The sequence below is a fragment of the Erpetoichthys calabaricus genome, chromosome 2, assembly GCF_900747795.2.
Source record: "Erpetoichthys calabaricus chromosome 2, fErpCal1.3, whole genome shotgun sequence".
Classification (NCBI taxonomy): Eukaryota; Metazoa; Chordata; class Cladistia; order Polypteriformes; family Polypteridae; genus Erpetoichthys; species Erpetoichthys calabaricus.
Window position 1 is genome coordinate 270372500 of NC_041395.2, and position 24464 is coordinate 270396963.

The 24464-nt window shown below is 39.1% G+C and overlaps 2 protein-coding genes across 2 annotated transcripts in view; both read right to left on the reverse strand.

Moving 5' to 3' along the window:
* Positions 1 to 24464, reverse strand: part of LOC114644829 (protransforming growth factor alpha-like) — a 157908-nt gene that overhangs the window by 84523 nt on the left and 48921 nt on the right. The gene's annotated exons all lie outside the window — the stretch shown is intronic.
* Positions 1 to 24464, reverse strand: part of tbata (thymus, brain and testes associated) — a 50702-nt gene that overhangs the window by 14119 nt on the left and 12119 nt on the right. The gene's annotated exons all lie outside the window — the stretch shown is intronic.

Sequence of the window (24464 nt, forward strand, 5' to 3'; positions counted from 1 at the left end):
ATCAGGCTATATCAATGTTGTCATTGATAGTGGAAGCAAACAGATATCCCTCTCCTTCCTCGTGCTTAACACTTGTTGGAATATTTTTTAAATTATTAGTCCACAGTGATAAAATACAATCTCAGTTTGATTGTGGAGAAAGCCTTCTATGGATTTCAGCTCCTGGGACACCTTCAACCCATGAAAAGCGGATCACTGCTTGCTTCTCTTCTTTGGTGCAAACACAGAGTGGGAGCGGCCATGTTTATTTGACAATCCAAATGGGCTCTTGTGTCAGTGTGAGTGCAGTTCGTTTTCCATTTTCAGTTTTGTAATTCTTTAAATATTCTCTTTTTATAAAAAAACCTTTTAGAAGTTTGTGCTTTAGAATATAAAATGATGAATGATCAAAGGAAAATGACTTTGAATCAAATGTACCCCTCATCTACAGTACATAGTAGAGAGGCAAGTAATCAGAGAAAATTACATAGGAGGACTGGCAGTTATTATATTTGGTAATTCCTCCTCACCTATGCCCTGGGTCTACTTTTTTTTTTTGGGTGTAAACCCAAGCCATTGGTGAGCGCTTCTAGGGCTAAAATAGCTAGCAGCTGCTTTACTTTACATACCTTAACTGTATTTTTGAAGAGCTACAGTACCAAGATACATATGTGGCTAACAAGCTAATTCTGCTCCTCTTTATCAGTTTTCTACATCCTAAGGGACAGCAGGAGGGCTGTGATTTAAAGAGACTTCAGTGGGATCCCTTCCACCATACAACTTCATCATTTATTTTCTGTCTTCAAAGGGCATTCATGTACAAATGGTATCTGACACACAGTAAAAAGCCTGTTTCCCCACTTTTATTATGGAATTATTTTAAAGTGAGTTTTCATTCCACGTCCACAATCCCATGCAGGTTTGGTAAATTTGCCCCTGTGTGAGTCTGTGCATGAACGTGTCCTGTAATTGACTGGAATCCTGCCCAGGGCCATCTCCAGTGCTGCACAGCTAGGCCGTAGCCTTCACAACCCTGAATTAGATTAAGCAGATTTGAGAATGTTATTTTAAAATGAGGGGGCACAGGAGTGCAGAAGGTCGCTGTAGTGCCCTCAAGGATCCAGCCTCCTGGGTTAAAATCCAACAGCGGATTCTCTTCCCTTTATTTATTTATCTATCCTACTATTAAAGTTTTACTCTGTTTGCCTAGATCTCTTTCTCATGGGTAGGGGTTGATTTGTTTTGAACTTAGTTTTGTAAAACCTGACTTGCTTGTATGGAATGTTATTTGATTTTAATAAATTCAATAAAATGTTTAACAAAAAAAAACAAATCCAACATCCTGTTGCTATCTCTGCAAGGTCTGCACATTCCCCTCATGTCTGTATGGGCTTTCCTTCTTCAGCTCTTTAACCACCTCCTGATGACGTGTGAGTAGAGGCTTGTAGACACAGTATGTGTCCTGTGGCAGACTGTCTCACTGTCCAGGTTTGGTTCTTACTTGCACTTGATGCTGCCAAGATATGCTATGGCCTCAAGTGACACGAAATTAGGATTAAGTAAATTTAAAAATGCTATGTTGTTTGAAACAAAAGTCTGGAGTCAAATTTGCCTTTCCTACATTTACAAAATTGGAAATAAAATAGTGGCATAGTATTTGTTTAGTAAACCCACAAAGACCAGAAATACATGTTTTTTGCTCTTCTCAGGAGATTCTCTAATGCCTTCTGTCACCCTGTGGTATTTGTCAAGAATTTGTATCCTCTGCTTTTGTGTCCAAAGACTGTTATTTTTCTTTTCATACTTGTGTTTACTGGACTGTCTGCAATTACATGAAGGTGAACCCATGATGAAGCCATCCATTTTTATGATTTAGTTGCATAAATAGTTTTAGAGCTAAGATGGCCTATTGATACATTGCAGACTACGGTCAATCAAGACAATATAATACTTGCTGGTTACTTTCCACTCTGTGGCCCACTGGCATCACATCTGGTTCTGGTGCCTGCTGGGATAGGCACTCACCCCTGTGACCTGAACTGGGTTAAACACGCGGGCAAAATGATGATTAGATAAATACAACCCATTCGTTTTCAAAGGCTGCTTTCAAATAACGGGGTTCTAGAGCATGTCTGAGTCAGTTACAACCATGAATATGAAACCAGTTCAAATTCAAAGATAGTTGGAGCTTGTCTCAGCAGCAAAAAAAAAACCATCCTGGCAGAACAGCTTTTGAATAGTTAGAGGAAACTGGATTCCTTAATACAACCTGTGACACAACAGCATCATACAGATGTCCCAGTGAGGCACAAAAAAGACAAAAAGAGATTCATAACTCAGTTACACTAGAAATGACAGGGGCCAGTGTCCCCAAACTGGATAAGCTGGTTAAAAATGGATGGATGGACAAACAGAAACAGCAGGCCTGCTAATTACATGGTAGCTAGCTGCCCTTAGGCATCAAACACTCCCTTTAAAGGAATGTTTGTCAACTGTGAAAATGTAAGAGCAACAAATATGAAAAGATAACTTCTCACCAATTTCACCAAAAATGTGATAAAATTAGACCACATTGAAATAGTCATTAAGACAAAATGTTTCTTTAAAAAAATACTTAAGGATTTTTTCAAAGACAGATATCCTGGTATTTATTGGGGAAAATGTTCTTTTTTTATTGATGCAAAGGTAAATTACACAAAAATGAACAATGTAAGAAAAATAAGCTCATATAACATACACAAACTCTTCCAAAGAAATAAAGACAAACAGATTAGTGATTTGTAGCTCTCAGATTATCATTCCCTTAATAAATATCAGGAAAACCATTACCACAGCTATTGATGGGAAATCTAATGAACATCAATGCATGCTTTACATGTTCCATCCATTCATAAACTGCTAGAAAGGGTGCCATCTTCTAGCCTGTTTCCTACCATCATTGGATCTGTGACTACAATTATGTTGTCACGTCCTACATCTGTTATTGCTGCCTTTCCTCTTATTCCCATGAAGAAGCTGCTTAGTTGAAAGCTGTAGCATTATGTATGTTTTAGGGTGCTGAGCACAAGTGTATGCTTATATTCCTGAAACAAGTAGAAATATGCAGAGGACTGGTCACTGATGCATCCATTCATCTGTTTTCAAATCTGTCTAAATATACATAAATTTGTCTCTGTATCACTCTCACCTCTCTAGATCATGTCTGTCCTTATGTCCTGTCATCTCTACAAATCTAGAGTTACAAAGTCTCCCTTCAGAGTGTAGCTAGGAACTTTATTAATCCCACATGAAATTGTAGGATTACACCACCAGAACAAAAAAGGGCATAAATATACATATAACAAAAATGATGATAATCTTAACTACGCTAACAAAGTAAAAATATACATATAACAGAAATTATCTATAAGTAGATTAACAAAGAGTAAGTATTTAATAAGTGTAAAGTGATTACAACTGCAAATACTTACGGTATCTGTTACAATTTCACAGCATAGGATGCCAGTTATTGGCACAGTATACTGGCACATAGTGTCATTGTCTGTTAAGATGTTTGCTAGACAAGCTCAGTATCATTCAGCACTCAGGGAACAAGACCACCTTGGTCGAGGGGTGACTCATTATAGAGTCTGATGTCTGAGGGTAGAAATGACCACATAGAGGTTGTCTCAGTCTGTTACTGAAGGTGCTCCTCTGTGTAATTAAATCTACATACGAGAGGTGAGACTCGCTGCCCAGAATAGTAAGGAGCGTCTTGAGTGACCGCTGTTCTAAGAGCCCTAGTGACTAATCAGGCCACTACACTTTTGTCTGCTAGCTCCACTAGAATTTCATTATGTCCTTCCTTACTTAATGAGAATGCGAGTGATATCATTAGTGGTCGAGCTGCATAACATACAGTACTTCCATTTTATACAGTCAACAAATATGTTTAAAGGGACAGAGAAATAAACACTTACTGTTTCCACAAAAACGGAAATGTGTAAGTGCTGCTTTTCAGTATTTCTCAGAATTATGCTTTTAACTACTTCCAGGGAGCCCTAATTATTGTACGACTATACAAAACTACCCTTAATGTGTGTACTGTATCTCTATTAATCACCCATCATTGGTCACTTGTGCACACATAAATAAACAGGATTTATCTGTCCATCCATCCATGTAATTTCTGACCTTAATTTTAATTACAGCCTTTTCCTGCAGGGCAGAACACAACTTAGCCACAACCCTGGATAGAATGCCAGCTCATTACTGGGCACAATTGCATACACACCCTCAGTTACTCAAACAAAGTTAAGAGTAACCAGCCACACATACCTTCTGTTTGGGGCAGAAATCCACTTGCCCAAAGAAAACACATACACTGGGAGTGCATGCAAACCCGAAATAAAGAATGCTCAGGAACCATTGAGCCAATGTGCATAGAGCAGTAGGTCTACTCTCTCACGTGTATGTATTATACATATTATATGAGAAAATACATGCAGGTTTTAAAGATAATCTCTGTAAGAAAAAAAACTAGTTGCTAATTATTTTAACCTACCACCTACACTCATCATTTTATATTAGCTATAATGTATAAACCAGTTGTCAAAACCCAGAATGAAATTCTCTGATTTACTTGTGACAAGTAGTTGTATTTCAGTACAGAACTAACCCTGAACATTTGAACAGCATAAACTTTACGTCAAATTATAATTTTAGTTTTTTCAACTTTCCATATTTCTGTCAAGTGATATTACTGTATAGACTCCAGCAAAGCAGGCTTATCTGAAAGCACCTCTTTCATGGATAAAAAGCCTCTGATCTGTATAATAAAAAAGGCTCCTGCTGGGATATGATGGGATGATTCATAATTGCATGGAAAAATAAGAAAACTGCCTGATGTGGCCTTCTAAAAAAAGAAATGAAGAAAATAGGCAAATGTGTGAAGCTGCTTTTTACATGACAGGCAATAAAGTACAGTAGTTGTTAATCTTCTAAAATGATAGTAATTCTTCAACATAATGTTTATGTTCAAGCCATGATTAATTATATTAATAAAGATGAGAATAGTAAAATGAAAAGGGCTGCACAATGACTCGGTGGATAGTGCTATGTCCTCACAGCACCAGGAGAGAGGGAGGACCAAATCTAAGCAGAGTCTTTGTGAGTGTGCATTTCCATGATCTCTCAGAGTTTTCTTCTGACACCCAAAGATATGCGATCAGACTGACTGCTGACTCTAAATTTGCCCAATGTGGGGGGGTTAGGGGGTGCATGAAATGGGCACTGTGGTGAGCTGACTTCCCATTTAGGGCTGGTTTCTGCTAGATTTTGTTTTTTCTAGATCCCGAATTTGGATAAGGTGTGTTTGAAAAAGGATGTATACATAATTAATAAAAAAAATCATTTGAATACACTTAAATATTTGCACTGCCTACTTGCTCTGAGCAGAAGTAGTCATTTGTCATTTCATTCTTGAAAGAATTAAATGTTTTGCTTGTTGGTGTTCTAAATAACGTTGTCAAAACGAAACCTCCCCACAGGATGTCTGTTCATCTAAAGTTACACCAATTTAGGATAAGTGCGAAAGTTAAACAAAAAAGAACAAAAATTGGATAGATGAGTCCACAAATATAATTCCAAAGAAAAACAAGAAAAAGGATTTACAGTATAAGGCCTGTTAAAAATGGGAAACATGTAAACCCAAAAGATCAAGATCAATTAATAACAATATCTTACTTAATAAATAAAATGTGACGAAAGAGGCAATTCAATAATCAAAGATAGTAATAAGCACATAATAAAATACACTTACAGATAAACAGGATGGACAGATGTAATAGAATACCCAATTATATAATGAAAAGTGACACAGCTATTTGTTCTCTTTTGATTAATTTTCCTGCTCATCATTGTTGTGATTTTATGAACAGTAAGCAGGTTAATCTTTATACTTTTTGGATTGCAGAGTTGTTTGTTTGTTTATCTGAACTGACATCAAGTTAATTTGAAATCATGTTCACTAAACTGCATCAATTCTACCTTTGTGAATAATCAAATTGAAACCAAAATAGACACTGACTGTCTCAGAATGTAACCACATGCCTGCATATTCAGCCCTGGGGTGCTCACTCGCTGTACTTTATTTACTTACTTTATCTTAAGAGGTTGCAGCTTTATTCCACTGCTTTTCTGCCATGTAGGATTTTGTTGCTGTTGTTGTTGAATTGATTTAGACATTTTTACTCTTAGCTATGCAATGGACAACAGCTTATATAGTGTTTTCTTTCTTTCTTTATATCAGTGGAAAGTTCCATTTACCACATCTGTGGAGTGTGCCCTCTGCGCAGGATTAGAGAAGGGTATCGCTGCAGCCAGGAGCTAAACGCTGAGTAGGAGTGGTAATGTCGAGTGGGAGGGACTACCATGTTGAATAGGAGGGGTTTAGGGGCTGTTAACATCTGACCCTCCCACAACCCTTATCTTAACTATAGTGTAATGGGCATCCAATGGGCATATGTCCCCTTCCACTCGACATTGCCCCTCCTACTTAACATTGCACTCTTGGCTGCAAAGATACATACTTGCAGGATTATGGGGTGAGCGGGACTGCAACCGGGGCAAGACGTGGGCATGCAGAGTAGTTCACCGAGGACTTCTGTGTCAGCTTGCAGTGCTGCCAGACGCCATTGTGTCATTTTAATCTAGAGTGGATTAATAAAGTTTGTACGTTGGTGTTACTTTTAACATCATCTTTTTGTCTTAATGTTGTATTGTGGAATGTGTTACCTAACGGGTAAGCGCTAATCGTAATTATGCACCATTGTATGTATACATGTTGCTGTTGTTGTTTCTATACAAAGATTCTCTTAAATCATCTCATAACAAATAGGCTTCAATTACAAACCAAGACCTTGTGCCTTGTCAAAAAGTGCAGTAATACCTTATGATTTGGTCAAACAAAATGAGGTTTCTAGTCATACAGTTATAGTATGCTTCAGACAAGTATACCATTTTGCATTTTGTTTTGTAAAAAAATCAACTTTGGGTTTTCAATGGAAAAATGCATTTTGCCATTCCTAGAAAATATTTTAGACACTTCGAAGTGGATTCAGAAAGTTGTGTCAATTTGATATTTCATTTTTTATATTTTTATTAAGTGTGAAAAATGTCTAAAGTTTTGTTTTCACTTTGTCATTACAGGGTACTGAGTGCAGGTTGATGTGGGAAAAATGAATTTAGGCGATTTTAGTGTGAGGGTGTAACATAACAATGAGAAAAAAATGAAGGGATCTGAAAACTTCCTGAATTCATCGGATATGATGTGTTTTTGGGAAAGGTTTTGTGTCTAGTAACTCAACAATTAGTTCTTATGAAATTTTGTGAGCATGAATTAGTGTTAACAGGTGAATTTTAACTGTACCAATAATAATCAAACCACTGCTCAGGAGAAAAGAAAATTTGGAATTTGCATTTAGGACTTTGAAAGAACGAATTTTGAGTTCCATCCAAAGCTTTCAAAGTTAAAAAATTTTATGCACAGTAGTGGTATTGCATCTTGCATATATTTTGGTAAATTCACACCGTATGGAATTATAAATATGGAAACTAACTATAGTGCCACTGGCAGTAATGCCACAAAAAACATTACTGACTGGTTTTAATATAAATATTAGATACCTTCCAATGTAGATCTTTCATTAAAGCACACTAACTATGCAGGGCCAAATATTACGTTTGATCACTTTAAAAAAATGCAGAAACAAACACTGAATATTTATTACAGGCTAACAAAACTTCAGGAAACGTTTCCAAAATGGTTACCTTTAAACTTCCCTAATAACTATAGTCTTCTGCTGGCAACATCAGAAGCAACAGATGTCCTGCATTGGGAAGGTCATTATCACAACATTGTCACTGGCACACCTGGACTCCTGTATTTTCTGTGAGTGTTTTATATGTTCTTCCTATGTCTCCATTGCTGACCTCCCACATTCTAATGATGTGCTGTTAGGTTAATTAGTGAATTGATATTTGGCTCTTTGGGAGTGAAACGGTGATGGACTGGCATCTTGATCTGGCCTCATTTTTTTCCTTGCGTCTGATACTGGCAGATAAGGCTCAGTAACGCTGAATTGGAGTAAGCAGAGAAATAGATGGGGCTAACAGATGTTGTGACTCAGCTCCAAGTATCTACACACTTGACTCCCACTCTTTTTTCAGTCCTTTTCTTTTTTGCTCTAAATTTTCCCTTTATCATTCTGCATTACTTATATTTGCTATACCCATAAAACATGCTATGTTCTACTTTGTGGCAGTTTAATTTATACTCCTATTGAGGACCATTGCTCTCAATATGCTGCATCCAACAGCTCAGCTTCACTTCACTTGATAGATCCATCATAACCTGGGAGAGAAAGAGAGATTCTGCTAGAAGGGTTAGAAGCATCTTGAGAAGCTGTGTGGACGGTGTGAATGTGTGTGAGAAACACAGGGGCAACTGAGCACTTAAAGAAAAGTACTTACAAGATCCGCTTCTATGCTTAACGTGGCTACAGATGATCTCGGGAAGGATCAGTTCAGCTCATAGCACAGTTGCCTCTGCCCCCAGGTGAACAGTGAGAATGTGCAGGTATGGGATTCATTACTGGTGGTGCATGGAAGGAGTCATGGAAGATGGGTAACGAAAGGCAGTGAGGGAGAGATGCAGACCTTCACAATCTCACCACTGATGGTCTGATGTACCCTGAATTATGCCATAAAAACACAAAATGAAAATTCATCAAGTAGTGTTGGATTGATACTAAAATTTGAATTTGGTACAGATACTAGCTTTCTCACATGCTCATCAGGGATCAGAGGTAACTCGACTGCCACACCATCCTCCGGTGCTGCCAGAGTCCGTCCAAAGCTCACAATTTCTTAGTTAAGCTTTCCTGCTTGGGAAATCGAGTGTCTTGATATCCATATATTATAACAGGGAGTAGGTTCCCCCCTGGAGTTCAAGATCCATGATATATACTTATTATAATGAAGAGTGGGGGGAGGGCCCTTGGAGTTCAGAGTGTGCTCATATATAAACACTGCTTTTAGGGGGGTGCGGGCAGGGGAGGGCCTCCTGGTCCGAGAGCGAGGTGACAGTATGAAGAACACATTAACTTCTAGAAATGAAATTAGCTTAATACTATAGTACTATATGGTATAGTACTGTTTTCAAAATGTTGTACTTTTTTAGTACCAGTATACTGTGCAACACTACTGTCTACAAATTATTTTGGGATACAGCATCAAATATCTGAACATCAAATACTTAATACCAAAATGCAGCAATGCAAATGAATGTTGATAAATTTCCAATTTTTTGTACAAAGTTCTAAATTGTATTGTACATAAGTACAGTGATGGGATTCGTAATAATGACAACTAGGCAATGAGATTAGCAAGTTCACACTCTTTAAAACTGTCAATGAGAAACAAACAATCAGTGTGTCCCTTAAAAGGGCTCTGTCTTTCGAGCCCCAAGGCAGAACTGAAACGTTTAGGTTACATATGCGCACAGGAGCAATGGTACACAACAGGATCCTAGGGCTTGCATAAGCAACTGGGAAACAGCCTAGCAAGCTCAAGCACAAAGAAAATTTAACACAAAAATGGATGTATACTGATTAAAACTAACTAGACAACTAACTAGACAGAAGAGCAGCTTCAGCGACAGACTGCTGTCACTGTCCTGCTCCACTGACAGACTGAGAAGAACGTTCCTCCCCCAAACTATGCGACTCTTCAATTCCACCCGGGGGGGTAAACGTTAACATTATATAAAGTTATTGTCTGTTTTTACCTGCATTATTATCAATCTTTAATTTAATATTGTTTTTTGTACCAGTAAGGTGCTGCTGGAGTATGTGAATTTCCCCTTGGGATTAATAAAGTATCTATCTATCTATCTATCTATCTATCTATCTATCTATCTATCTATCTATCTATCTATCTATCTATCTATCTAAAAACTGCAATATTTTTCTAGACAAAAAACTTAATGGAGCATAACATGGAAAATTAAAAAAAATTGATTAAAATGACATAGCTGGATTTGCTATAAAAATTGTACAATATGTTGAAGTTTACTATTTATTTAATTTTGGTATAACACAGCCATTTGCTGAGAGATGGCGGCAGCGCCACACTTGCACTAGATGCAGAGAAGCCTCTGGTTTTCTTCAGTTATCTCCACATCCACTTGTGTCCCATGGTACCAGAGACTGGGACATGGATTTATAGATTGTCTTCATCCTTGTTGACCTTTAGAAGTGACTTGCTCTAGGCAACTGCTTGTAACACCTTTGATAGTAATGAGTCCTAAATCTAACTGCCACAGAGATGCAACAGTGCGTCGTACTACAGCTTTGGTAACTTCGGTTCTGTTCTTATTGTAGCTATGTGCGGGATATCCTATCAAAACCAGGTGTAACTGACAAATCTAAACTGGCCAGTGGAAGTTAGTGCAATGTGTTGGACTGACGATTACCTCCAACTAACACAACCCTGCAGTGAATTAACAGGATCAAAAAATAGATATATAAATCTAAGTGCTGCTTTGAAACTGGAGCACATTAGTGTTGCTATTAAAAACAATTTTCCTTTTTTGTAGAGTTAAGGGGTTCAAAGGAAAAGGAAAACAAGTGAGCATGCGTATTAATATTTTACCTAAATCCCAATGGCTCCTGCAGACGTGCTTCTTGGTGCGTACACAGTACTTAATTGACCTTTCTTGCAAAGCGTGACAAAGCCAAGCACATGAAACAAATTGGTAGAGGGATTGAGATGTGTGTACCACATCGATCTGGCCACATGATTATCTACACAAATTTTCCTAACGTGCTAGACAAGGCACATAATTAGGAGGGAAACAGGATGTATTAGCTGGTTGTACAAAGTGTTATTATTAGGCTTCATTTTCTGCTGTCAGTATAGTGGAAAATAACAAATTATTTAATCTTCTGAACGTGCTGCTGAGATCTATCTTTTATATTTGCAGTAACTCAATTGTTTGTATAGCCTTTGTGATTGACAGGTTGAAGGAAAAAAAGGGGAAAAAAAGGAAACAGGATCAGGGAAAAAGTCTATTAACCTAGACTGTTTAATTTCTCTAGCGATTAGTTCAGTGGAACTATAACTGTTTGGATAATTACACAATAACCTGTGTAAATTAGCCTTTTTGCAGGCGTGATTAAGAGAATGCAGCATGCCAGTTGTCAAATTTGATCTGTGGGTAACCCAATGAGTAAGTAGAGGTTTTCATTTCAGCCAGTTTGTAATTAGAGGCTCTTACCTACCTTTCTGTTTAATTAAAGGGCCGTGCCATAGCTCTCCTAATTGAGCTTAGCGTTATGCTTTGTGATTTTATTCTGAAGGCTTTTTTTAAAGGTGCCAGCCCCTGATGAGAATATGATACAAATGGCTCTCGAGTAGAAGGTCCTCACTGGGATACCTTGTTATATATCTGTTGCTCTGTAGGTGCTTTGAACATTTTAGAAATAAATGAAGGATGCACATTTCAAGCAGCAGCGGTACATATTATTAATAAAGAAATAGGCATCAGTAGGATAAATTGTCTCACTGGCACTAAAGCATTTTCTTTAAATACAGTGCCTTTCTTTCTGGAGTACCTTACAGTTCAGTACATTTTTTATCAAGATGCTGTTTGTTACATTTGATGTGTCTATCTGGTTAGAACTGTTGCCTGACACCTCTTAGGATCTGGGTTTGACTTCTTTCCTGGTCACTGCACGTTCTCATTCTCTCTTGGCATTCTGGGTTTCCTGTCACATCCCATAGATGTGTGTGTTAGGCTGATTGACAACTCTAAACTGATCATACAGTATATGAATGAGTGCAAGTCTGTGCATCAGTGTATGTTATGTGATGGACTGGCATTCTGTTCATGGCTGATTTCAGTCAAGCAGCTCATGATGGCTGCAAAGCCTCTGGCTTTCTGTTATTGTCATATGGAAAGGCAGGATTGTCCAACAGACGTGCATATCAGGCTAACGGTCTGTGCTAACTGCCCCAGTAAGAGCGATTGTAGGTGTGTGTATGTGTCAATATCTACTGTAAGTATGGTACTGCAAATAACAAATTGGACTCTCTGCTTCAACCTCACCTCACTATGTGGCCATGAGAAAGTCATTTAACCTGCCTGTCTATAACTGTAAAAAAAAACATTGTACAATAATAATGATAATGAACTGGTGCCAATCCAGGATTTGTTCCAGGCTAGTACCAGATACTTCCACTTCCGCATGACTCTCAGCTGGATAAGAGCTTTAAAGAATGAGTGAACCATAAAATAGATTGAAGGAGCATAGACATCCTATTGTTGATTTCCTTTGTGGTCACCCCTGAATCCAGTAAATATGACTAAAAATGATAAATGACAGCAACTGTCAAAGGATAGAAAACAAACAACTCAAAAATGCAATTTAATATATATGCAGGAAACTGTGGAAAAGATTTTGGAGGTTGTATTTATACAACCTATTCATTTTTCAGAAATGTGCCCAAGGGGTAAAATGGCAGCTAGACAGTCTTGGCTGATAAATGGAGGACAGGAGTTATGCAAAGAGGGTGTGATCTGGGTGAAGGTATTTTATGATTACATTTTTATTGAAGAGAATAAATGAAATATAAAGAGAAACTGTATGTACGAAAGACACCCTCCCAAGTCCTTTGAGGGTCATCAATAAAAAAGACACAATGACTAAATGGAGCCTATGTGTCTAATCCAAGAGGGCAGCAGTCCAGAGCCAGACAGTAAAAGAAAGGTAACAAGCTTGATGACTGAAAGCCATTCTCTGATGTTGGGGTCAGACGCTAAATTAATCCTCTATGCAAGAAGAGTCAGGTTATGGAAAGAAGATTTCTAAAAGTAAACAGAAAAAGAAAAGAGTGATTTCCAGTGAGAGGCCAGTGCCAGTTTGTCAGCGATGGTACCCAAGAAGAACAATTTCTGCTCGGTTGGACTGGGAGAAAACGTGGAAAAGTCAAGGAGAAATAATAATAATAATAATAATAATAATAATAATAATAATAATGAGAAAGAAAATAGAAGGCGAGAGAGAGAGAGAGGAATTTGGACAGAGAGGATCAAAGACAGGGAATTCAAGACACCGAGCCAATAGGGCGTGACGGTGGGACTGCAGGAAGTAATTTAGTTCAAAATTGTACATCTCAACAAACATCTATCACGACCGAGACTATCCAAAACATATCTGGGACAAAATTCAAACTGTGAATCATGCTATCAAGAGTATATCATGAGAGGTCATATATTTTCAGAACACCCTGCATTCTTTGCTTATTTGCCATACATTTTTTTATTTATAATTACTGTAGATCCTCTTGATTGCATTATTTGGAATAATACGTAATGGGACCACATTCTGTCATAAAAATTCTATTATGATATTAACTGAGGTATCTGCTGCTGCCCAGGATGGAGTAAACTGCACGTGCAGTCACTAAATAAACCACCTATAGGCAGCAACTTTGCATACGGTATATGCACCAAGTCCTGAAAATGCCTCCCAGTGGCACTTTTTTTTATTAAAGCACAGGTGCAGTCACTAAGTAAAGTTCCCAAAAGGGAAAAAGTTAGGAAGAAAATAAAGCTTATGGTCTTCCCTGTACAAATGGGAAATCTGTGTTTAAAGATCTAGGTTTCTCTATGACAAAGAGTCCAACGCTTTTTCAAAATTTGACAACACTTTATTTTTAGTACACAAACTGGGCCTCTGTTAACCTATGCGATGTCTTAATATATAAGAGGGACAAATGCATTCTGGGATTTCCAACTGCGTAACTTTCTGAACTGGGTGGGAGTTTTGAGTTTGAAACAAAATAAAAATGTATGAGATGTAGCACTGGCTATATTCTTGATTAATCTGTCTCAATTGTCATTTATAAAATCAATAAAGTTAAAAGGGAAAAGACAAATAAAATGTTAGAATATATTGTAAACATAGGTGATTATGGGTGGCACTGTGGTGCAGTGGTAGCACTACTGCCTCGCAGTAAGGAGATGTCCTGGGTTCTCCCTGTGTGGAGTTTGCATGTTCTCCTCGTGTCTACATGGGTTTCCTCTGGGTGCTCAGGTTTCCTCCCACAGTTCATTGACATGCAAGTTTGGTGGACTGGCTATACTAAATTGGTCTCAGTTTGTGGTTGGTGTGTGTGTTTGCCCTGTCTAGAATTTGTTCCTGCCTTGTGCCCTATGCTAACTGGGATAGTCTCCAGCTACCACTGCGACCCTGTTCAGGAGAAAGCGGTTTAGAAAATGACTGTTGATTATAAATCTAGAAGTATTATGCTAACATTCTACACTGTGCTAATGACAACATGTCTAGAATGTTAAGCACAGTTCTGGTCACCATACTAAAAATCAATACAACAAGCAGAGGAGAGCAACCAAGAGCATCCCTAGATTAAAAACACAACTTGTTCTGACAGGCTAAGGAAGTTAAACTGCTTGAATCCTCAAAAGAAAAGTCTATATGGGGTCCTAATCCAAGTTGTCAATAAAGCTGACAGAGAAGACGTCTTTCAATTAAATAATCAATCATGTACTTTTGGGAACTAGTGAAAATTAAGAGGAAGAGTAATCTAGACTAAATCCATGTAGTACTCCTTCATATGAAGGGATCAAACTACTGCGTCAAGCAGTTGAAGTGGATTCACTGACAGCTTTTTAAAATGACAGTTGGGTTGATTGGTGTCTCTGAATTGGCCAGGCGTGAATGTCTCCTTCCGGGAGTGGCTGATGGATCTGATCTGTTTCTGATGCTGAAAAAAGATGATTCATTGGTGGGTGGATACTACAAAGGACTCTAAGTAGATTGACACGGAAGGAGCTTAACAGGTGATGGGCACACACCTGGAAAAATCATCACTGGATGTAAGTGCACACATTTATATATGACATAAAAAACCGAGTCTGGCTCCTTGTGACTGTAAACACAAAAAAGCAGAGAAAATGGATGTATGAAACAATTTCTCACTCATCTATCTGAAAGTTAATTGACACAAACTGTCTAATTCCTGAAAATAATTATTTAAATTACTGACCTTTGATAAAGGAACTGGATGAAAAGATGGGCAGCAGCCACAGGCGGCCACACACTCTGGTGGAACTGACACAAGAATTGGGTCGAGGTAAACAATTAGCGATGCTCTGCCCATCAATCAACCTTCACTGAAGACAATTCCTTACATAATAAGCCCACTCACAAAGAGATTTTCAATGAGCAGCAAACGCAGGCCAATAAAAAGCTTCACTTTCCTTTGTTGTGTAAGTGGTATTCCGCCTATTTTTTCTCACCTTCTGTTTAATAGTAGTCATTCTGTGCAGTATTTTTTATATGACTGACAGAAATGTTTGTCTTTGTTAAAGCACACTTCCAATTTCAGAGGTTTATGTTGGTCAAATGTTGTTATCCTATAGGCTTACACTGAGTTGCCAGAGCAGTACTTTTTTTTTTTTTTTAATTTTATTGATTTTATTGTCATCATTCCATACAAACAGATCAATTTTTACAAAAAATAGAACTGAAAACAAATCAACCCCCACCCCTGTTTACTTTTAACTAAACTGCAGAATAAAGTGGCTTATGGCTGTATGTGTATGGGGTATGAAAGAATAATAAAGAGGACGGAAGTTCTGTAGTATTCACCTATTCATTCTTCTATTACAAGGTCACTATCCATTTATCCATTCCCCACCCTTTTCTAAGCTGGTTGTGGGAAATCACTGTCTGTCTGACAGCACTGGGTGCAAGGTAGGAATAACCAACCCTGGACAAGGTACCATTTCTTGATAGAGACAGGCACAGTCACATTCATTCATACCAGAAAAAAATCAGGCCAGTCCATTCGTCAATATATTAATTTGCCTGTCTAGTTCAAATGGCAGCATTAGATGCAAAACAAACAACAGACTGGGAGCCTTTACATCACGAGACACAGACGACCGATTTAGAGTCACCAATTAAATCGACAGGCATGCTGATGTGGTATAGGGAGAATTTACAATATAATGAAGAAAACACACGGACTCGAGGAGAGTGGGCATAAACAGGACCTAGACCTGCACTTGTATGTTTGTATATATTGAGCCTTGACAGAGATAAGTCTGTAGTTTAGAAGTTCTTATGAAGCGCTATAGGCTCAACTAAATAGGAAGGGGACATAGGAGAGTAGTCTCTGCAATAAACTGACTGCCTGCTCAGCACCCATCTTTACCATAATCTCAGAGCACCTCTGTAGTAATTGTAGTGTACAACAAAATTTCCAAAAAGCTCTCTTTCACACCGTCTTGGCTTTTTACCTTTTTGGCATTGGGTTCCATGACTGAACCTGAAAAGTATATGGGTTGAGTCTGAGCACAAGCTGGATCCATTCCCCATTTTTCACTGTTGCTTTTAGTCCTTTAGTTTTCTCTATTACAGTGCAGGGTTATAGGTGCTAGATTTATTTAATAACTATACTAAAGCTCAAAGGTGCATCTTTTATCAATAAGGAATGCAAAAGCTTTTTTTACTGATGTACCTTCAAGTAAACTGGGTGAACACAACCCTAAATTTCCTTCATTGCTTTTACAAAGACCATCAAGAACAAACCTGTTAAGTTAATTCTTTACTGAATTGTCGATCATTTGATTAAACTCGTATCACAACAGACCACAGGTAAATACGAAGAGTCTCAGTAGAACATTTAAATATCCTGGTGCTGATCAGAAAACAAAGAACTGAACTACAGGAAGTATTGACAGACCACAAGTCACAATTACCATGAGAGTATGTAATGTATATTGTGAACATGGGGGGCTGAACACAACCCAAGGAGACAGAAGCCCTCTTAAACGGTGATTCAATGGGAAACAAATACAGTTTTTTACCTCCTCTTTGCTAGATCAGCTGCTGCCGTGCCATGTGATCTGCATGTCGCACGGTGTTTCGAACATTCAAAAGCCTGTACAGTAGCTGTCCTTTTGTCTCACTGCCTTGTCTCTCTTCTCCTGTTGGGGCTCCCGCTGCCGAGGCGCGCCCCTATGAAGAGGAAGATTTTCTATACTTTTAATTGAACTCTTTCTGTCTCTAGAATCTCCTGTGTGTATCTGTGCAACTCTGTGACCCAATCGTGACAATACGGAGAGACCTCAAGAATTCAATGAAGGAATAACAGGCAGAAAGGAGAAGAGGCAGGTGTTTTGGTTATTGGCGGCATCTTTACACCCCACACGGGTTAGAATTATTGACATGTATCATTGGGGCTGGTGAGGTGTGGGTCAGACTGATTTCATAATGGAGTAAATTCAGTTACACTTTGTACCACTTAAATACACTGGAGCTGCTTTCTGGGTAACACACTAGAGGCCATGCCAGTCTGCTGTGTAAACGTCACAGTAGTTAACCCTCACTGGCAGGTCACTCAGCTCTAATCCATCCATACTACTCAAGGCAACCCAGTTTAGAAATACAGGTTCAGCAATTTGTGCAGAGGGAATGAGCGAGACCAGGTACCCAATTTGTAATTAAACCTTACTATGCGAGCCCTTGCACTCCCTTATTTAAGTCCCTGATATCCAATTGCCTATCTGCCTGGTTAGTCAAGAAGACCCATGTCAATATAGAGGACAACAGTACTGATGCTGACATGAGCTATCTAAAAGGAGTATTAGGCCTTAGCTGTCTCAAAAATTCAGTGCTTCATTCTTTGTTTGGGAACACAACCAACACTAATGCCAGTCGCCACAGCTAGGCAGCACTAGTTAGGTAGTCAGTAGGTCTCTTACCCCTTGGTATTCATCAGTCCAATAGCTTTGGGACTCTGAAGCCTTTAGGTATAATTTAATCAATAGTTTAATGGGGGTACACAAGTTCACATTAGGAGCTTTGGGGACCGTGACTTGAAAGCGCTGATGTGTTATTCATTGAAGCAATATGTCATTTTTTATAACATTTTATAAAATTATTATCTTTCTCTTTACCAGGTACACCCTCTTTTGTATTATTTTACATTTTAAAATTGTTTGTTTGTAGCTGTGTGAAGGTTAGTCCATGAAGTTAAAATGCTTCATTATGTAATGTATTTTAAGAGCAGTGATCACAACAATATACGCTTTTTAGTCACTCTGCATGCATTAGCATTATTATTAGCTATTAAACTGCTGATACTGAACCACCTAAAACTATTAGTACAGGATGGCACACAAAAAGGAACCTTGAACACGAGAAGGTTTTTGCTCTGGATCAGCTAACGATATTAGAAAGCCAAGTGCACGTTTTGTTAGTTCCATTACACCATATGCATGCTAGAGAGAAGACATCTAGTATTCAGTGGAAACACATATTTTTCAGTTATGGAGTTCCATGTTCAAACAGGATCCTTAGTTGACAAAAGAGGTATTTGTAGAACAATATCCCATTGTGAAAGCTCCTGTGAAATTCACAGTTAAGCAGTTGGTGAAAAGGTGGCATACTGCTGGTTTGGTAATCAATGGACTCAACTAAAGAACGCTTCTGTCTGTACCCCAGAGGTTGTCCTCATTATTTAAAACAAGGATTATCACAATCACTCCATGATTTAATTTCAGCTTTTCCATATGCCATTCAGGTATGTTTAGTAGGCCACTACCAATAACATAATTACACTTCTCATGACATAGAGGCAAGTTAAAGGGTTAGCTGCATATGGAAGCAATACAATGGCCTGATGGACTAGCAGGCTGCAAACTGTTACCTAAAAGCCCAAGTGCCTCTAGGACTCGTGCCGTGTCTGTGGACACCTTTTTTAAGACTTCTTGCAAAAGAAATAAATGGTCAATGGTTGCTTAATTACTCCAGCACTTGCTTCTTTAAAACTTCATAGTTTTTCTTTTCAATTTGTTACAGCCATGGGCATGTATAATAACATGCAAAGTCTTCATTTATTAAACAATGAATGAGGCTATTTATAATAATTGGCTATGTCAGTCTTTATTCTGTAATGGACTGTTTAGGATTCTACTCTAAGGTCAGTGGCATAGTGCTATTGCTGCCTCGCAATAAGGAGACCAGGGTTCATGTCCCAGGTCCTTCCTGAGTAGAGTTTGCAAGCTCTCTCTGCATCTGACTGCAGCTGGGAGAACTGGCATCCTCCCACAGTACAAAAGCATTGTGAACTGGTAATGCCAAATTAGCCATAGTGTGTATGTGAGGGGTTTGTGCGTGTCTGTGTATTTACACTCTGATGGACTGGCATCCTTTTCTGGGATTGTTCTTACTTTGCACCCGATGATTGCTGGGATAGGCTCCAGCTACCCCATGACCCTGCCCTGAATAAATGGGTTAAGAAATGGATGGAATGGATGGATGCTAAGAGCCATTCTTTGAAAGTTAATTTTAACTTCAAATAAACATTTGTTTAATTAAGATAAAATATATGGTGTTGGCTGGCACCCTGCCCAGGGATTTGTTCCTGCCTTGCGCCCTGTGATGGCTGGGATTGGCTCCAGCAGACCCCCGTGGCCCTGTGTTAGGATATAGCGGTTTGGATAATGGATGGATGGATGGATATAAGGTGTTGCATTGATATATACAATACATAAACAGATAAGGGAAAATTCTCTTTTATCTCCTGTAAGCTAACATGTAAATGGATCATACCTGATATTTTGTTATAATTCAGATGAACTTAATTCAATTTAATACCAAATTAAGTTCAGATTAAGTATTTCTTTGCAAATGGCAAAGTATAAGTGCATACAGTTTGCTGTCTGTACATAGTAATGTGTACATTATTGTCATGTAGTAATGTAGTAACATACAGTACATTCACCCATCCATCAGTTTTCTAAACCTGCTCAATTCTGAGCAAGGTTGTAGGGAAGCTGGAGCCTGGCCCAGCAAGCACATGGCACAAGGCAGGAACAATTCCTGGACATGGGGCCAGTCCATCGCAGGGTCAACACAGAGATGCACGCGCACACACACACACACACACTCACACACTAGGGCCTATTCAACACTGCCAAGTCACTTTACCTGCTTGTCTTTGAATCATAAGAAGAAACAGGAGCACCCAGAGGAATCCAAAGATACAAAAGCCTGAGACTGAAACATTACAAATAAATGCTTTTCTCTTTTATTATGTGATTTGGAATGTTCCTCTTCACTTGAATGAACTGTTTTTATTTTGAATTTCACTAAAAACTTTAAAAATGAAGATACTCTATATATTCGCATATAAGTCGAAACCCGAAAAATCGATCATAAAATCAGACACCGACTTATACGCCCATTGAAAAATACAACACTTAATTTTTAATTTTTTTTCCTCTTCTTGCTTCCTCCAATCTCACACCAGTTCCTCAGACACATTGAATTTTGTCGCAGCAGCGCAGTTACCAATTTCTTTTGCTACTTCAACGATGTTTAATTTAATACCAGCTTCATATTTTCTTCTGATTGAACGCTCCATCGTAGATAAGGGATGCTCTTACAATAAAGGTGTATGTGGGTGTGAGATACAAAAAACACAAATCAGTGCAAACGTTGCATCAGAATAGTTTGGGTATTACCGTGTGGTCACATTGGCACAATACATTGGAAAAAAAGGCAATGTGCCCCGAGGTTTACACTCTCAGCTGGGTGTTAACATATCATAATCTCTTGGACCAATAGCGCGAGTTTTCCCGCATTCGGTTTATACGACCGACAGTATAAAATACCAGAAATTATACGGTAAAAATCAAGCCCCGACTTATCCACGAGTATATACGGTACATGGACTGTGGAATTTCTTGTGTTAAATGTCATACTCTGTGCTTTAACCTTTGCCATTTCAGTAGCTGTAGAGTTTTTGAAAGCTCAAACATATGCAACTATATCTACTATCAGTTCATACTGTCAGTCTGCCACCGTGTACTGTGATTTAAGGGTTATGTTATGTATTTTCTTTCCTTCTGCTTTATTTTGTATTTAATCATTTTGCTTACAGTTTGTACATTTGTTTTTGTTGCCAATTATGATCTTAAAGTAGCAATTATGAAGCAACAGTGGATTGGATGATGAGTGTAATTGTTGCTAGTGGTTAGAGCTACCTCCAAACAGTTTTAGAGATCTTCTTCTCTTCTGAAATGCCAAAGTTCAAATAGAACCACCATCCCCTTGTGAAGGAGAGATACCAGCCTTACCTGGCCGGGACACCCTTAGGAGGTAAGGACAGGGGGAGACAGCTTACACAGTGATTTATTGCCCCCAGGATGTTAGATGGTAGTGGACCAAGGTTCCCACATGGGTGCTCACAGAGCAATGCCAGATATTGCAAACTAGGGGGGTGATTGGGCAGCTCTGTTGAATCATGTGTGGGCCACCAGGAGGAACTGCAAGACTGGGGAGTCCCTGTGTCATGGGGTTTCCAACCTCACACGGACGTGCTGACAAACCACATGTGCAGAAAAATTGTGAGCACTTCTGTGGAGGCTAAAATAAAAGGGACTGCCTACCTCACATCATGGAGTCGAGAGGAGGTGGGCAAAGCTTGCATGGAGGTGTGGAGGAGGCAGCGACCAAGAGAGAGACAGAAAGGAGACAAAGGGAAAGAAGAAAAGTGCTGAGTGTTTTATTATTGTGCTTGTTGTGACTGTGCTTATTGCTGTGGGAAACTCTTGCTTGAGGTGTTTTCTGAATAAAAAGCCTTTGTGTGTGCTGGACTTGTGCCTTGCATCTCTTTGTGTCGAGATTGGGGAGCTGGTGCAACCCCTGGTGGCCACACCCGATTATCCATATGACTTTGATGGGTGTCATTAATGTTTAGAGTGTCCACAGACAGAGTAACAGTTATGTAGTAGGTGACCATATTTTTCTGAAAGCGAGGTTTGCATGAGTGTGTATTAACAATGAATGGCAGCCCATCTAGGACAGGTTAGTAGCTCATGCCCAAAGTTTTCAGGATAGTCTTAACCTCCCTATGTCCATAACATTGGATCAACTTGGTTGAAATGACTGGGTGATTGTGGCCTTGTTTCCAGAGGAAGCCCACACAGACTCAAAGAGAACATGCAAACTCTACAAAGAAGGCATACCAACCAAGTACTGAACAGAGGCTTCAAGTGCTTTTTTTTTACAGCAATGTTATGTCATATGTCATGTAATTAATTAAACATAATGCCTAGGGTCTGACGCAGCCTGGAAGACAACACCATACTGCAGGTTTGGAAAATGGATAAATGAATATACAATAAAACAGAGCTTGACACTTACAAAGAAATGTTGAAAGCAAATATTTGTACAATAAAATCTATCATGCTAGTATGAGTAATTATGAAGTGTGTAGTTATACCATCCTAATAATATAAAAAGATTTTCTATTGTATGTTTTTTTTTTGCTTGTCATTTAATTCTGAGCTCAAATAAAGCATCTTTAAGGACTATTATACACATTCACAATTCACAAACCCTGCACATGTGAATCATAAATTGCTAGCAATCTAGGGCAGACATCAAGTGACAGCAGTCGCAAGGGCTCAGTGAGCCTGTAGAATGAAAACATCAGCACAGACAATAGAGCCGTTTCAAAGCCTCAAGCAGCATCAAGTAAAATATCAATTTGCTGGAAACCCTCTCAGACAATGGGCTCCTCCTGTAAGCTGGGCATTGCAGTCAACTTGAGTGATAATAAAAATGACATAAATTGTGAATGGGGCACCAGTCTTCATTGATTGCAGTTTTCTTAAACTACTGCACCACATTCCAAATTGCTAAAAAGCTAAATTCATCAGAAATGAAAATAAAATTAATACGCAAATTAATGCAATCAACAGAATCACAACATGAAAGCACAAACCCGGAACATTTCTTCAACACGTTGTCACTACCAGGTCTCGCTCCTTGCATTAACCACCCTGGGGCTACAGGGGTGCACACTGCAAATAGCTGCCACCAGAAAGAACCATAAGGAGTTTTTTAAGACTTCCCCTTCCAGTTACACCCCTGATAGGAAGCATAAAAGACCAGATAACAAGGTGGAGAAAAGTTCACTTTACTGGCACCCCAGAATACAATCTCTGCCTTAGAGCATTTCCCAGGAATCCCAGAACCGAAGACAAGAAATAATTTTGAAGGACATTAACAAGTAGGGTTTTGTGTTGTGTTTAAATAGATGAGGAGTTATGTTTCAGCTCTTAGTGGTCACCATCACCATCCTGGGGGTACCAAGTGGTAGTTTTGGGTCCTCTTGGTTTTGACAAATGGATTTTGAGCAATTTAGATATGCCTGTCAAAAATCTGACTTGCACAGTGAGCGCAAATGTTGCCTTGCAGTACAAGGACATCAGTTCATGATCCAGTAACTACCTGGGTGAGGCTTGCATGTTCTGTACATTTATGTGAGTTACTGTGGGTTCTTGGGATTTAGCCAAAAGCAGTGAGTCTTATTTTAACTGCTCTCACAAAACTGACCCCATGGGAATGTGCATTCCTTCCATGCTTGCTTCCTGTTTTGTAAATGATAACGCTGGGATAGGTTCTAGTTCTTCACAATCCTATAATTGACTAAGAAGAAATAGAAAATGGACAAACAGATGTTGTGCAGTAGAAAAAGAAAACAAAATTATCTGCTTTCATTGAGGAAGCCATTAAAATAGAGAAAAAAATGCCTAACTGCTGACCAAGCAATGTTTATACAAAGAATGGGTTCTTAAATGTAACTAGAAACACATGGAATTCTGGTCCTTCCAAGATTAAGGTTCTAGTCCCAGTCATATGTTATTACCAGCAGTTACCATTTAGTGGATGACAGAGTTGTCATTCTTCTTCCAATCACATAACTGGCTTCTCGGCAGATGTCTTTTTGCCCCGTCACCTTCTCAGTTTGCCATAAGAAAGACGCAAACTAACAAAAACTGCAATAACTTTGCAGAGGTTGCCACTAGCCATATTCTTTGTCTGACACCGTGTATCATGTTATAAGCTTTTGAAAAAGACCAAGATTAAGGTGTTAGCCCCAGTAGTTCTTGACTAAACAGATGACAGACAGGCACATATATATATATATATATATACACACACACACACACACACACATATATATATTGTCGCAGGTGGCTGGGGGGGGCTACCCAGCCGGGACGCCCCAGAGGACCGGAAGAGGGCTTACGCCGTCCCCAGAGCATGTGGGGTGACCGCCTTGGTACCTATGGGGACCACGGGTACAGAGCTTTGAAGCTCAACCCTGTAGGGGCCCATGGTCACCGCCTCGGGGCACCCCAATGACTTTGGAGCCCTGGACCTCAGCACTTCCGCCACACCTGGAAGTGCTGGGGGGAAGAGAAGCAGGAAGCACCTGGAGCACATCCGGGTGATTATAAAAGGGGCCGCCTCAACCCATTTGATGGCTGGAGTCGGGTGGAAGAGGACGGAGCTTGGAGGAGAGGAGTGGAGGCGGTCAGGACCTGAAGAAAGGCA